At 44.4% G+C, this 13,938-nt stretch overlaps 1 protein-coding gene across 1 annotated transcript in view; it reads left to right on the top strand.

The window, feature by feature from the left end:
- The first annotated feature begins 7,192 nt into the window (after positions 1 to 7,192).
- Positions 7,193 to 13,938, top strand: part of WDTC1 (WD and tetratricopeptide repeats 1) — a 67,389-nt gene continuing 60,643 nt past the window's right edge. The window contains exon 1 of the mRNA XM_039231422.1: positions 7,193 to 7,426. The gene's annotated coding sequence lies outside the window, so the exon portion shown is untranslated. The remainder of the gene's footprint in view (positions 7,427 to 13,938) is intronic.

Below are 13,938 nucleotides of genomic sequence, written 5' to 3'. Positions count from 1 at the left end.
GTTTCTCCATTGAATAGTCTTTGCTTCATTGTCAATAATCAGTTCATTATATTTGTGTGAGTCTGTTTGGGGGTTCTCTATTCTGTTTCATTAATGTACTTGTCACTGCTTTTGCCAATACCACACTGTCTTGATTATTATAGCTTTATAATAAGTCTTGATATTGGGTAGTGTCAGTCCTCCAATTCACTGGTGTTTTAAAATTTGAATTTCATAATTTCAATGTGTTCCACATACATACTGCTAATTTCTATTTATAACTCTTGTCAAGTAGATGGTGGCATATGGTACACTCTATTTACAGAGGCTAAATAACCTGTTCTTCCAACAGGTAACAGAGTCTTGGCTTTTTAGTGCCTTGATGCCCTAATCCAGTCCCTGGGGAAGGAAACTTGGTCTATTGCCTGCAAGGCTAGCTATGTCCCATGTACATTAAAACATTGGAATTCTATTTGATTTTTTTCCCCCCTGAGCTTAAGTCTCAGAAGTTATCTCCCTGATTTTTTTATTAAAAAAAAGTGAATATTTTAAAAATGTTTGTTTTTGAGACAGAGACAGAGTGTGAGTAGGGGAGGAGCAGACAGAGAGGAAGATGCAGAATCAGAAGCAGTCTCCAGACTCTGAGCTGTCAGCTCAGCGCCTAATGAGGGGCTTGAACTCACAAACCCAAGATCATGACCTGAGCCAAAGTTGGATACTTAACAGACTGAGCCACCCAGATGTCCCTAGTGTTGTTGTTGTTGTTTTTTTTAAGTTTATTTGGGGAGAGAGAGCACAAGCAGGGAAGGGGCAGAGAGAGAATGGGAGAATTCCAAGCAGGCTCCAAGCTGTCAGTACAGAGCCTAATATGCGGCTCTACCACGCGAACTGTGAGGTCATGACCTGAGCCAAAATCAAGAGTTGGACGCTCAACTGACTGAGCCACCCAGGCGCCCCTTCCTGCTTTTGACTGATACTGGGAGCCCAGGCACTGCTGACAGTCTAACCATTAAAATTGGGTGTGGCCCCTGGACTCTGCGTTATGCCCAGAGCTGTGATCTTGAAAGGTTCTATAGCAGATATGCCTGGTGTGGCTAGTTCAATATCCATTCATTAATCTCTTTTCCTTTGTCTCCTCTTGCATTATGGAAGCTGGAAATGCTAACTAATTGCTTTCCAGACTCCTCCAAACCTACCCTGTAGGTAGTGAGAAGACAGTCCTGCCAAGTGAGATACAATCCCCTGTTGGGGGTTTCTAAAAAGCTTTTGTCTTCCTTTTTTTTTTAAATGTTTATTTTTTAGAGAGATAGAGAGTAGAAAAGCAAGAGCAAGCAGGGGAGGGGCAGAGAGAGGGAGACAGAGGAGCCAAAACAGAGCCTAATGCAGGGTTCAAACTCATGAACCGTGAGATCATGACCTGAGCCAAAATCCTGAGCCAAAATCAAGAGTCGTACACTTAACTGACTGAGCCACCCAGGCACACCAAAAGTTTTTGCTTTCTTCCTTTTAAGGGTTTTTTTTTTTTTTTAAATCTACTTATTTTTGAGAGACAGAGTGAGAATTGGGGAGGGGCAGAGAGAGAGGGAGGCACAGAATCCAAAGCCGGCTCCAAGTCGTCAGCACAGAGGGTCTCGAACCCGTGAACCATGAGATCATGACCCAAGCCAAAGCCAGATGGTTAACCGACTGAGCCATCCAGGCACCCCAGCTTTTGCTTTCTTAATAAAGGGCAGCTAGTGCTGCCTCCCCCACCCCCATTTCTCTTGACTTTATCATAGATAATGATGCTTGGAGCTGTAGTAGCCATTTTATTACTATAGTGAAAACCCAAGACTAAGAATCCTGGAGCAGAAGAAATAAAAATGAATTATGTTGAACAGCTGAACTAATTACAGCAATCACCTACCTCAAGACCTCTTGATAGTGTGAGAAATCTCACCCTCGTGTGTTAAAGCCACGGCTGGTCAGTGGAAACAGTAGCACTGAAAACAGTCTCAAATCTGCTGACTGTTCTATTAGGGCTGGCCCTGTGCAGACATTTTTGGAATGTTTCTTTTGAAAACTCCATAGGATTCCTTGACAACATTCTCTTGAATGTCCTCACTACTGTCAATCTTTGTCCCCCCTGCGCCCCCCCCCCTTTTTTTTGGCTGGATCCAAAAGAAATGGATACATTTTGTTTAGGGAAGAAAAGACTCAGTGGGAACATGAGAGCTGTATTCGTTATCTGAAGCTTTTTTAAGAGGAAAAGGGATTATTATGACTACCACTCTTATTACCCCTCACCAAATTGACCTAGACCTTTACAGTTTTCCCAAATATCATGACTTTTAATATACAAAATCTACGTTGTCACAGAGAACAGAGTTGAGACAAATAAGAACTTTATTATTAAGAGCTGCCTAATGATCGGGGTAGTTCAAATACAGAAATGTGTTGCTCTGTGAGACAGAGAACTTGCCTTCCTAAGAAGGAGTTGGTCAGAGAACTGATCAAGCAGGGAAACCTTTAGGGCCTGCTCAACTTTAGCATTCCGACTCAAGTTTGGGGAGTGAGATTGGCTAATTCTTTCTTTGCTTAGCTGATTAGGGTTTTAGAGAAGGAACAGGTCAGTAAGATAAATGGAAGTAGGAGAGGGATTCCAAGTAAAGGAAACAACTTGAACAAAAGTGCAGTGTCTTTAAGATGAGTTTGGATACTCTCGATGAACCAGTTGGACTGGAGTGGACAGTTTGAACCCCTGGCAGTTTGTGACTTAGGCTAGTCACTTAACTGTTGTAGACCATAGTTTTCTCCTTAGTAAAAAGACAGGACCAACTGAAATCAGTGAGTCTCAACCTTGTCTTACAAACACCTAGACCTTACTCCCCAAATGTTTGCAATTACACATCCTAAAGAAAATACAAGGAGGTAGTACCTGGTTTTTTAAACAATGAGATTCTTGTATAATAGCAATTACCATAGTACAGATGTAGACCTTTAACTTTTTTTAAAGTAAGACCTTTAACTTTTAGACAAGGCTGGTGCCTGTGTCAAAATGGATTTTTTTCTCTTTATTTAATCTTTAAAAATTTTAAAAATAAATATAAGCTATTTAAAACATTCAGAAGAGAATAATAATATAATCACCAAAAGAAAAGTGAATTTAAGGGGCGCCTCGGTGGCTTAGTCGGTTAAGCATCCGACTTTCGCTTAGGTCATGATCTCGCTGTTCGTGGGTTCGAGCCCCGCATCAGGCTCTGTGCTGACTGCCAGCTCAGAGCCTGGAGCCTGTTTCAGTCTGTGACTCCCTCTCTCTCTGACCCTCCCCTGCTCATGCTGTCCCTCTCTCTCTATCCTAGAAATAAATAAAACATAAAAAAAAAAAAAAAAAAAGAAAAGTGAATTTAATATTTTGCTATACTTAACCTCTAATCTCTAAGATATAAAACATTACAAATGTAGCAAAAACCTCATCTCTCACCTCTTCTTTCTTCCTTTTTCTCAGTGGCAAACACTCTCCCAAAATTGCTGTGTGTCTTTCCCATTTCAACTTGTATACTTTTATCACAACTTGTATACTTTTACCACATATATAATTATCTATAATATGTGGTATTTTTTGTGTTAAATTTTACACAAATATTGTACTGAATGCATCATCTTTCAACTTTTAAAAATTTTTATTTATTTTTGAGAGAGCGAGAGACAGAGCATGAGCAGGGGAGGGTCCGAGAGAGAGGGAGACACAGAATCTGATGCAGGCTCCAGGCTGTTAGCACAGAGCCTGACACGGGGCTTAAACTCATGAGCCATGAAATCATGACCTGAGCCAAAGTCAGACATTTAACTAATAGAGGCACCCAGGTGCCCCTCAACCTTTTTTCCCCCATTCATTATTATGTTTTAAAGATTTATCTATCTCGGTAGCATATAAATCATTTAGTTGGTTGTATAGTGCTTCACTGTATGAATAAATCATAATTCATCCATCCATTCCCCTATAGGTTAGGTTGTTTTGATTTTGTTTGCTATCATAACAGCCTGGAAATTGTGTTCCTTGCCCACGTTTCCCTGTGCACACATGCCACATTCCCTCTAAAATATTAGAAGTAAAATTTCTGGGTTGTAGAATAAGAGCATCTTCAATTTTAGGTTGAATATGCTCACCTTTTCCTAGAAGTCCAATCAGGAGATGAAAATGGTTGTGTCGTAACAGTCCCTGGCCCTGCAGAGCTGATCAGTTGGGGCATTACCTAGTGCACATAGGAGACAAAAAGGAACTACATTCATTGTCACAAGCGTTATTTGAGTAATCCTTGTCTGCTTCCAAAAAGCCAATCAAGAGAATATTGGAAGCAGTTACTTAAATATCTACCCAATAGAATAATTGCTTCTACAGTATCCTGAACTATTCTATGCTTGAATACTACCAAAGACAGAGAGCTTACAACCTCCCAAAGTAGCCCAGTTCTCTTGATCAGAAAGTTCTCAAACATCTATGGCCGGAAGGTATGCCTAATTCTGAACTTAACTCTTTTGTGAATCTGTTTTCTCTATGTAAAAATGGGAGTAGGGGTGGGTACCTGGGTGGCTCAGTCAGTTAAGTGTCTGACTCTTGATTTCGCTTTAGGTCATGATCTCATGGGTTTGTGAGATCAAGTCCTGCATTGGGCTCTGTGCTGACAGCTTGGAACCTGCTTGGGAGTCTCTCTCTCTCTCTCTCTCTCTCTGCCTCTCCCGTTCGTGCTCACACTCTCTCAAAAAAAATTTTTTTTAAATGGGAGTAGGAATAATACCTAATTCACAGAGTGGTATGGGAACCAAATGAGCTAGTATGTGAATGCATATGTGTGTACATAGATAAATATATACACATGTACATACATATAGGTATATACATGTATACGTATGCAATATACTCATATCTGTATATATATTCATATTTGTAGAAAAGAGAGAGAGTACATGAGATGGCAAATGAGCTCGTGGTAGAAAATAATTAATTGTAGCTGCAGCTAATATTAATATTTTTCATCCTATCATCCATTCTGTAGCAACAAAAGTTCATTCTGCTAAACAAATATTTACTGTCTACTATGTGTCAAAGACTGTGAGGAGCCACAGAAACATCACCCACACTTCTCTGTATTTATTTTTTTTTAAGTTTTATTTATTTTTTAGAGAGAGAGAGAGAGAGAGAGAGAGAGAGTGCAATCACATAGGTGCATGAGTACAGAAGGGGCAGAGAGAGAGGGAGACAGAATTCCAAGTAGGGTCTGGGTTGTAAGGGTAGAACCTGACTCAGGGCTCAATCTCATGAACCGTGAGATCATGACCTGAGCCAAAATCAAGTGTCCCAAGCCTAAGTGACTGAGCCACCCAGGTGCCCCTCTGTCGGTCTCTGTGCCATTGCCAACATAGAGCAATGGTTTAAAATGGGAATTCTGGATTTATATAATCTGGGCTTTAATCCCAACTGTACCACTTCCAAGCTATGTGATTTGTGGGAGTATTGCTTAACTCGCTGATAAAAACTTATCTCTCATGGTAAATGTTCAATACATGTTAGCTGCTCTTCAATTTAATTGAGCTGGTGACCTTAGCCAGGGTTTCAGCCTGAGCCTGGAGAGCTATGGATAGATAATCTTAAAGCTCTTCTCTAGTCCCAAAGTTTATGATTTTTTATATTCAGTGGAACATTCGTGGGGGAGAAATCAGGAAGAATGACCCACATTTGTAGGGAGAGGCATTTCACAAAGCTGAATTTGCAAATAGGTTCTAACTCCTCCAAATGGAAAGAAATCACCCTTTGGGAGCATACAGACTAATTTATACACTTGATGTGAGCAGAAGCAGGAAAAAACAAGCAAGTCATGAGACACTATAAATGCTCAATATGTATATTCCTTTCTGAGAGTGGGTACTGCCTAGTTCTCACTGGAGGGACAGGTAGTGTTCAAAGGCTCAGACTCTGGAGTAATAGAGATCTAGGTTTGAATCCCTATTTGGTTCCTTGTCAGCTTTGTGACCCTGGGCAACCTGGTTTTAACCTCTTTTGTGTCTTAGCTTTCTTTTCTGCAAAACCTGGATAGTAAGAGTATCTAAAAATTATACTCAATACAGTGGTGACATAGTAAATGCTCAATAAAAGCGAATTATTTGTATCTGACAAATGGCACCCTATAGGTGAGTGACAAGTTTCCATTCTCAGGAAATGACAATATCTTCTTTTTCTGACTTCAGGCGCCTCATGGGTGGGGCTTGGTCTCTGCCTTCAGAAGTTAGGCACGATGCCTCCCTTGTCACCTTGGCAACTTCCTTAGGAGCGTGTCTCCTCTATCAGACTTGGCCCTCAGCTCGGCTGGAACTTCCTCTTCCTTCGAGGTGGGAACAGCAGTGCCTCCACCAGTCAGTCTCAGATGGACCTTGCCTCGGTCGGCCTAAGGGTTTCCAGAGTTGTGTGAGCTTGGCTCCCCTCCAAGCCACTCTATGCAGTACTGACTGATTACCTTTTCTCCTCTTCTTTCAGGCCCAGGAGCAAGAGTGAGGAATGTGCCACTTCATCAGCCCCCCAGGTCAGGAAGGAGTAAGATGAAGGTCGGCTTTAGAGGGTGGGGGGGTGAGGGGGGGGCAGTGGGGTCCCAGCCTGAAAAGTCTCGCAATTCAGGGGAGCCGAGGAAGTCTCGGTAAGGCTCTTAGGAGACCATGTCGGGCTCTGAGAAGCAATAGGGTGAGTGTGAGAGGTGCCCCAGAAGCAACGTGAGGGAGCATTTTACGTGGATGTGGGGTGGGCGGTGCGTCAGAGTAACTAATGGCAACTGGGAGGGGTGAGCCCGCTCGGCAGGAGCTCTTCGACGGGGAGAAACTACGACTCCCAGGATGCGCCGGGGCTCAACCCGGCTTTCCCGCCTGCCCACTGGCTGCCGGTCTGGCGAGCGCAGGACCGGATTGGTCGCGGCGGTGCGGGGCTCCGCCACTAGCATGTTAGTGGGCACCGCCGGCAGCAGACGTTGACCGGGCGCGCGAGGGGGGAGGGGGGATCCTCCCAGCCATTCTGGAAACCGCCGGACGCTTTCTCCGTAGCGTAGCCGCCGGCTGTGAGGCGCGGGGCGGGGGCGGAGACTGCGTGGCGCAGGCGCAGTGCTGGGCTTCTCCTGGGTCCCCAGACAGCTGGAGGAGATAAACAGAGGAGGAGGAGGGAGGGGAGTGCGTGTGTGAGAGCGCGCGAGGGAGTGTGAGTGTGTGTGAGCGCGGGTGTGAGGCGGTGCGCAGGGGCGGGCGGAGGCGCTGTCCGGCCCGGGCCAGGCGCCGGGCGGGGAGCATGGGAAGGGGCTAGAGCTGCCCGGGCCCCCAGCCCCCTCCCCGGGATCCGCGCCCCCCCTTCCCGGGAGAGGGGCCGGGCCCCCCGGACGGACATGGGCTCCTGAAGTTGCGCCGCCGCTGGTCCTGGGAAGAGGCCTGACAGGTACGGTAGCCACCGCCCCCTGCCCTCGCCGGGCGCCGAAGCAAGAACCGGCTCCCGCAGCCCCGGCACACGGGCCGCTCGCTCTGGGCCGGCCGCAGCCCTGCCGGCCCGGGGGCCTGAGCCCGCCCGCCTCGGGGCTCCGGGGTGTCCCGAGAGGGGGCAGGCCTTGCTGGGGCGAAGGGCACAGCGGGCCGGGGGCGGGGTGGGGATGGAGGGCTGGCCGGGACGTGGGTGGTGCGGGAGGCTCAGGGAGGTTCTGCCAAGGGAGAGGTGGAAGTCGTCCCATCACGGGACTTTTTTGCGGACTTTTTTGTTTGACATCTGATCTGGCGCCGGTCTCAGGAAGAAGGGGGCAGGTGGAAGTGCTGGGAGGGCTACGTTGACCTGACCTGCTCTCTTAGTTTCCTGCTCTCCTGCTCTCGCTCTGTCTCGCTCGCTCTCGCGCTCGCTCTTTCTCGCTCTCTGTGTGTGTGTGTGTGTGTGTGTGTGTCCCATGTGTCTGTCCGTGGCCAGGCTTCTTGCAGCTACAGATGCCTTCAGTGGCCCATCCTGACACCAAGCTGAACTCTGCCAAGGTGTTTCCACCAGGCGACTGTAACGCCCATATAGAGGGCCTTTACTTGGGAAGGGCTATTCAATACCCACTTCAAAGGGAAATAGGAAGTGTGGAATAGAAGAGGGTCTGAACCAGAAGGATCCGATTCTTGTCACTAAAAGCTGCAGTGGGACGCCCCCCTTCCCCTTGCTAACCAGGTTAAATTTGCTTAGTGACCTCTGACTCTCCTCTGCAGGTGTACCACCAGGGTTTCTAGAAAAGAGGTGTCCGGATTTATGACTAAAGCCTAACTGCCTAATTTGACTATTTTCCTCAAAGTCCTTTTTTTTCTGTGACTTTCTTTAACTTCCTGAGGTAGCGGTAGAGTAACTTTAAAATTTTCCTCTTAGGTTTGTGAGTTTAGAAGCCTGATCGGGTGGCTGTAACTTCCCCATTCTTCACAAGGATGGGGTAGATGATCAGGGTGACAGTTAAGTGTTCCCTTTTAATAAAGCCTGAAACAGTTTTGCAAAGAAAAATATTTAGAGGACACCTCCCGACTCAAAGGCATTATGAAATCTCTACCTAGGACACAGGTATGTTCAGTGGTCCGAACAAAGCTTTTCTATAACTTAAAGTCCCTCCTGAGTGGCCAGTCTCTACTAAGTGAAGGAACTACTTAAGGCTGTTTCTGGTTTGAATTTTGGCCTATTCTTCCTTGTAATTCTTTTACTTTTAAAGAAATTGAGTTGAATCTTGGCTCTTGAGTATAATAACTTGATCCACTATCACAGACTAAGGAGTAACTAGTAAGGCTCATTTGGGCCAACTCAGAGACTATCAGTGAATCTCCATTGCAGGTTGTATTTCATTGGCAGATGGGAAACAACCTTTTCTGCCATAGTTTTTGATTGTGCTGCTTTAATACTGGGGTCCTCCTCTCTTTTGACCTTTTGGGGGGCACTTATGTTCAAGCCACATCTCAGTTTGTAGAAGCAGTGCTTTGGGTCACCTCTGAAGAATAATTGAACAACAATCCATATCTCTGCCCGAGACTCCTTCCCTTGGAGTTAGTGAAAGAAAAAGAATATGTGTGATGATTGTAGTGGTGCTATTAACATTGGCAATTTGCCACTTTGGGGTTTTAGAGTTGTCATGCAGCTGACAGATTTTCTAGTTTACAGCAACTCGGTAGTGACTCATGGGACATCATATTAAGGTGTTCCCCCCCCCGCCACACACACACCTAGACTTCAGGATCTGCAAGGATTCAACAGAAGATCTTAAAGGCCTCTGCTAAACATCTTTGGATTTTGAGGGGCCAATTTCTGCAAAGACCCAGAACTGTGACTTTAATTATTTTTTAATTGTTTTCTTCTCTCCTTTTGAATTAGGGAATGTGGCCCACATGTGCAGTCCTGGGCCTCAGGGAGGGAATCCTAGACAACATGAAACATGGTGATACTTACCTTTCTTTTGGGTCACTGAGTGATCCTGACTCCTTTCTTCTGTCATCCTTACCATTCTGGATTCCACTGCATCTTTGGGCCGCCATTGCAGAGGGACTTCCATCACTCCTAGGTTTCAAAAACCCAAGCCCTGGAAGTTTTCATCAGAAACCAGTCCCTTGATGTTACATTTCATTATGGATAACTTACTTTGAGAGATATTTACCAATTAGAATACATTCTAAAATGTGACTGACAATTTTTGAGGGCCTGGTATGTTGGGCTGTGTGCTAGGGGGTGGTTTTACTTTATCTATTTGGCCTTCATCACTGCCCTGTGAGCCAAAAATCATTTTCCGTATTATACATATGAAGATACAGGTTCAGAGAGGCTAAATAACTTGTCTAAGGCTACACAGCTAACAAGGGAAATGTTCAGAAATCAAACCAGGGTCTGTCCCCTTTGGCACTTTGACACATGAGGAAGAACCAAAAGGACCAAAGCTAAGAGCCTGGGGGAACATGATACCTGCCTTCAAATACTTGAAGAACTGTCATGTGGAAAGAGAACTAGACTTTCTCTCTGTGATTCTGGAAGGCAGAACTAGGATCAAAGGGATGGAAATTCAAGAGGGTAGACATTGGCTTGATAGGAGAGAATTTGGTTTTCTAAAAACAAAATGGGCTACCTTGTGAGGGGGTGAGTTACCCATCCTTGTAGGTATTCAGGCATAGGCTTTGCCACTTCTTATCCAGGATAGGCTAGAGGAGTTCATACTTATTTAGGTAATTTGACTAAGTAGTCTTCAGTATTTTAAACCCTATTATTCTATGGAAATGAAGTCAAACTCCTGTCTTTTTGATCTGTAAAAAATCTAGCCCATATTGCATACATACCGTGTGCCAAGTACTTGTTAGACACTTTTTCTACAATACTTCGTTTAATCCTCAAATTCCCTATGAGGTGGGAATTATTATTTTTCCCACTTTACAAATGAGGAAACGGATGTTAATCCGTTTATCTAGGATTTAACATCCGTTAATCTAGGATGTTAAAAAACATGCTAGAGGTTGCACAGTGGTAGTGGGGCTGATATTTGAACCTTTGTACCATCTTAGCTGTGTGACGTAGGGTAAGTTGTATGTCTTCTCCGAGCTATAGTTTCTTCATCTGTGAAATGAGATGACAGTACCTTCCTTACGATGGGTTTATGAGTACTACATGATATAATATACACTTTTCACTAGAGGTCACTGATTGCCCTTGAGATCCTGGGTTTGGGATAAAAAGGTACCGCTTTGTTTCTTTAGGGTAAAATCAGGCCTGACAAACCCTGAGAATTTGGGGTTCATGCTTGGTGCTGTTTGTAATAGCTGCTAACCCCTTGAAGGGCTTTGTGGCATTAGTGACTAATACCTTAAAAACTTGAGGCCTGATAAGAGGAGGATTCAGCCAACACGTTGGAGTATAGGAGGAAGTGTCAAAGGCCCTGTAGGGGGAAAAAAAAAAGTCCCCACCCTACTATACAGTCAGATTCAGGGATCACTGTTTGCATTTTTACATTTAATGTCTTATTTTAGAATGGACAAGGTCATAATTGCTAGAGCTGTAATAGAGCTAGATGCCAAGAATAATAACCCTTAATCCTCCCTGTAGCCATCTGGGGAGGTATTAACCCCATTTTCTTGGGGAGTGGGGCAGAGCAGGATCAGACCGTACCCAGGTAGCTATCTAGGGGGCTCTGAGGAGGCACTATTAGGATCAGGATGGTGGCAGAATTTTATCCTTGTTCCTAACCCCCAGATTCTATTTTCAGAAAGCTCTAAATTGTGCTTATCCATGAACCTTTTAGGGAGCCTTTCTCAGAATGGGAGTCAGGCATTTCTGGTGTTGGAGCTTCACCAGTTGAGACCTGAGTGTTTGGGCCAACCGCTTACCTGGTTCCTTCTTGAGTCAGACATCTGGATGTAACACAGCTGTGATTGAATTGGAAAGGAAGCATTTCCACATCGATTGGCTTAGTTTTCCTTAACCTTTCTGCTAGGAGGAAAGTTAGAGGGTAAAACTTCAAAGGCTTCCCTATGAGACATACTTTGAATCATGGCTGAATTTGGAAAGATGCAAGTTAAGGGCAAAATCCAAGACTGCAGATGCTCATAAATATAGTCAGAGAAAACAACATGATCAAAATACGCTTCCTTTTCTCTTTCTGTTCCCTTCCACTGTCTTAAGGTAATGGTGGCCCTAGGAGAAAGCAGATAAATTAGCTATAATCACTGCAAAGCAAAGTTCTGAAAACATCAAGAAAGATTTTTCACAAAGCATGAATGGCAATACAGAACCCATTCATGCAGAAAAGCCATCAAGGTTGAGTTTTCATCCAGAGTTTCCCACAAAGCGAAGCATTTCTTTTCTTTTTAAAAAAAAATTTTTTTTTTTTTAATTTTAAGAGAGAGAGAGCAGGGAAGGGGGAGAGAGAGAGAGAATCCCAAGCAGGCTCTGCACTGTCTGCACAGAACCCAGTGTGGGGCTCAAAGTCACAAACTGAAATCATGACCTGAGCTGAGACTAAGAGTCGGACACTTGACTCACTGAGCCATCCAGGAGCCCAAAGCGAAGCATTTCTTAGGATGGACTTCACAGAGAAGGCTTTAGTCAACTCCAAATGGAACCACTTGAGCCAGGAGCCTTGAAGAAGGCAGAGAACTTTTCCAAAGATCCTTTGTTGATGGACCTGTTCCACCAACCAAGCCTTTCCCAGATGCTTCCCTTATGCCACCTTAGTCCGTGACCCTGAAACATACTCTTGAAATTTGTGTCTGAGACCGTCAGAGTCTAGGTGATTTTGATTCCTTAGTTAAACCCTAAGTGCTAAGTTAAATGCCAAGTTAAATGCTTAGTTAAAACCTAAATGCTGAGAGATAGTTTCTTTTAGGTAAGACTGCTTGGACATGATCTGATTAAAGGTAGTAACAATTTTTTAGTGGCCAGTGACCTGAGTGTTAGGGTCAAAGTATCTAGTGTGACTCTCCATTTAATAACTGTAACTTTAGGCAGATTAACTTCTGTGTGCCTCAGATCCTTCATCTGTAAAGTGAGGATAATGATAGTAGCTGCCTCATAGATTTATGAGGAATCTCTCGGATAACTTATGAAATTATTTGAATGTTCACTAAATATTTTTACCAGGCTTGGTATCAGGCATTTTATCTGTAAAGTGGGGATAATAATAGTACCTGCCTCATAGGTTTATGAGGAATCTGTTGGATGACACTTATGAAATGATTTGAATGTTTACTAAATATTTTTTTTTACCAGGCAGGGCACCTGGGGGGCTCAGTCGGTTGGGCGTCCAACTTCGGCTCGGGTCATGATCTCGTGGTTCGTGGGTTCAAACCCGACATCAGGCTCTGTGCTTCCAGCTCAGAGCCTGGAGCCTGCTTCAGATTCTGTGTCTCCCTCTTTCTCTGCCTCTCCCCTGCTCGTGCTTCCTATCTTTCTCAAAAATGAATAAACATTAAAAAAAATTTTTTTTTAAATCTTTATCAGGCATTTTATGTGTGTGGCTCTTCATTCTGTGAAGGTTGGCATTATCATCTTGTTTTGCAGATTAGAAAGCTGAGATTTAGAAATGCTGTCATACAGAAGATAGTTGGCAGAATTGGGATTTGAACTTCAGGTCTGTTGGACTCTAATACCCAACTCTTTGTTTTATAATGCCACTTCCAATGACCTTTTGCTTTGGAAATGCATGTTTTTCTCTTCTATAGGATTGCTCCAGTAGGTAAACCACTGCAAATAGAGTGAAAGGAAACTTGCATACATCCTTTGCATAATTCATGATGTTGAAAGGGGGCAGGGGCCAGTGGTCACTCTAGCTGGGGACACCTCTCTAACAGTGGGAGGCAGCATGTCCAGAGGGAAAAGAATACAGATGACTTGGGTTCCATCCACTCTACTGCTGTCTGGCAGTGTGTCCTTAGAATCATAGGATAGTGGAAGGGGTTTTGTAACTCATCTTAGAGTCTACCTCTCACTTTGCAGGTGGACAAATAGGCTGAGAGAGTGAAACGTCTCACTCAGGGTCTTTTAGACACTTAGAGGCAGAGCCTGGCCTGGAGCACAAGACCCTAGATTCTGGTCCAGTGCTTCTTCCTCAGTACCACATAGCATTGTGCTTCAGGTCTCCCTTGTTAAACAGGGGTGAAAATAGCTTCCTCACAGGATTGTTATGAAGTTCAAGTTAAAAGCATGAGCAGAAGTACTCTGATAGTTATGAAGTGTTGTATGTAATCAAGACAGTCACGCTATCATTCATTCAGCAAGTGCTTATTGGTACCTGCTAAGCCCACATCACTCTTTGAAGGCCTAGGAGGCTCAGTAGATGAATCAGATGAGAAACTGGGGGGCACCTGGGTGGCTCAGTCGGTTAACCGTCTGACTTTGGTTCAGGGCATGATCTCATGGTCCGTGGGTTCAAGCCCCACATTGGGCTCTGTGCTAATTTATAGTTCAGAGCCTGGAGCCTG

Source organism: Hyaena hyaena, unplaced genomic scaffold (genome assembly GCF_003009895.1).
Source record: "Hyaena hyaena isolate Hyena2069 unplaced genomic scaffold, ASM300989v1 scaffold_3, whole genome shotgun sequence".
Lineage (NCBI taxonomy): Eukaryota > Metazoa > Chordata > Mammalia > Carnivora > Hyaenidae > Hyaena > Hyaena hyaena.
Note: the sequence above shows the minus strand (reverse complement) of the source record. Positions and strands in the feature narration are given on the sequence as shown.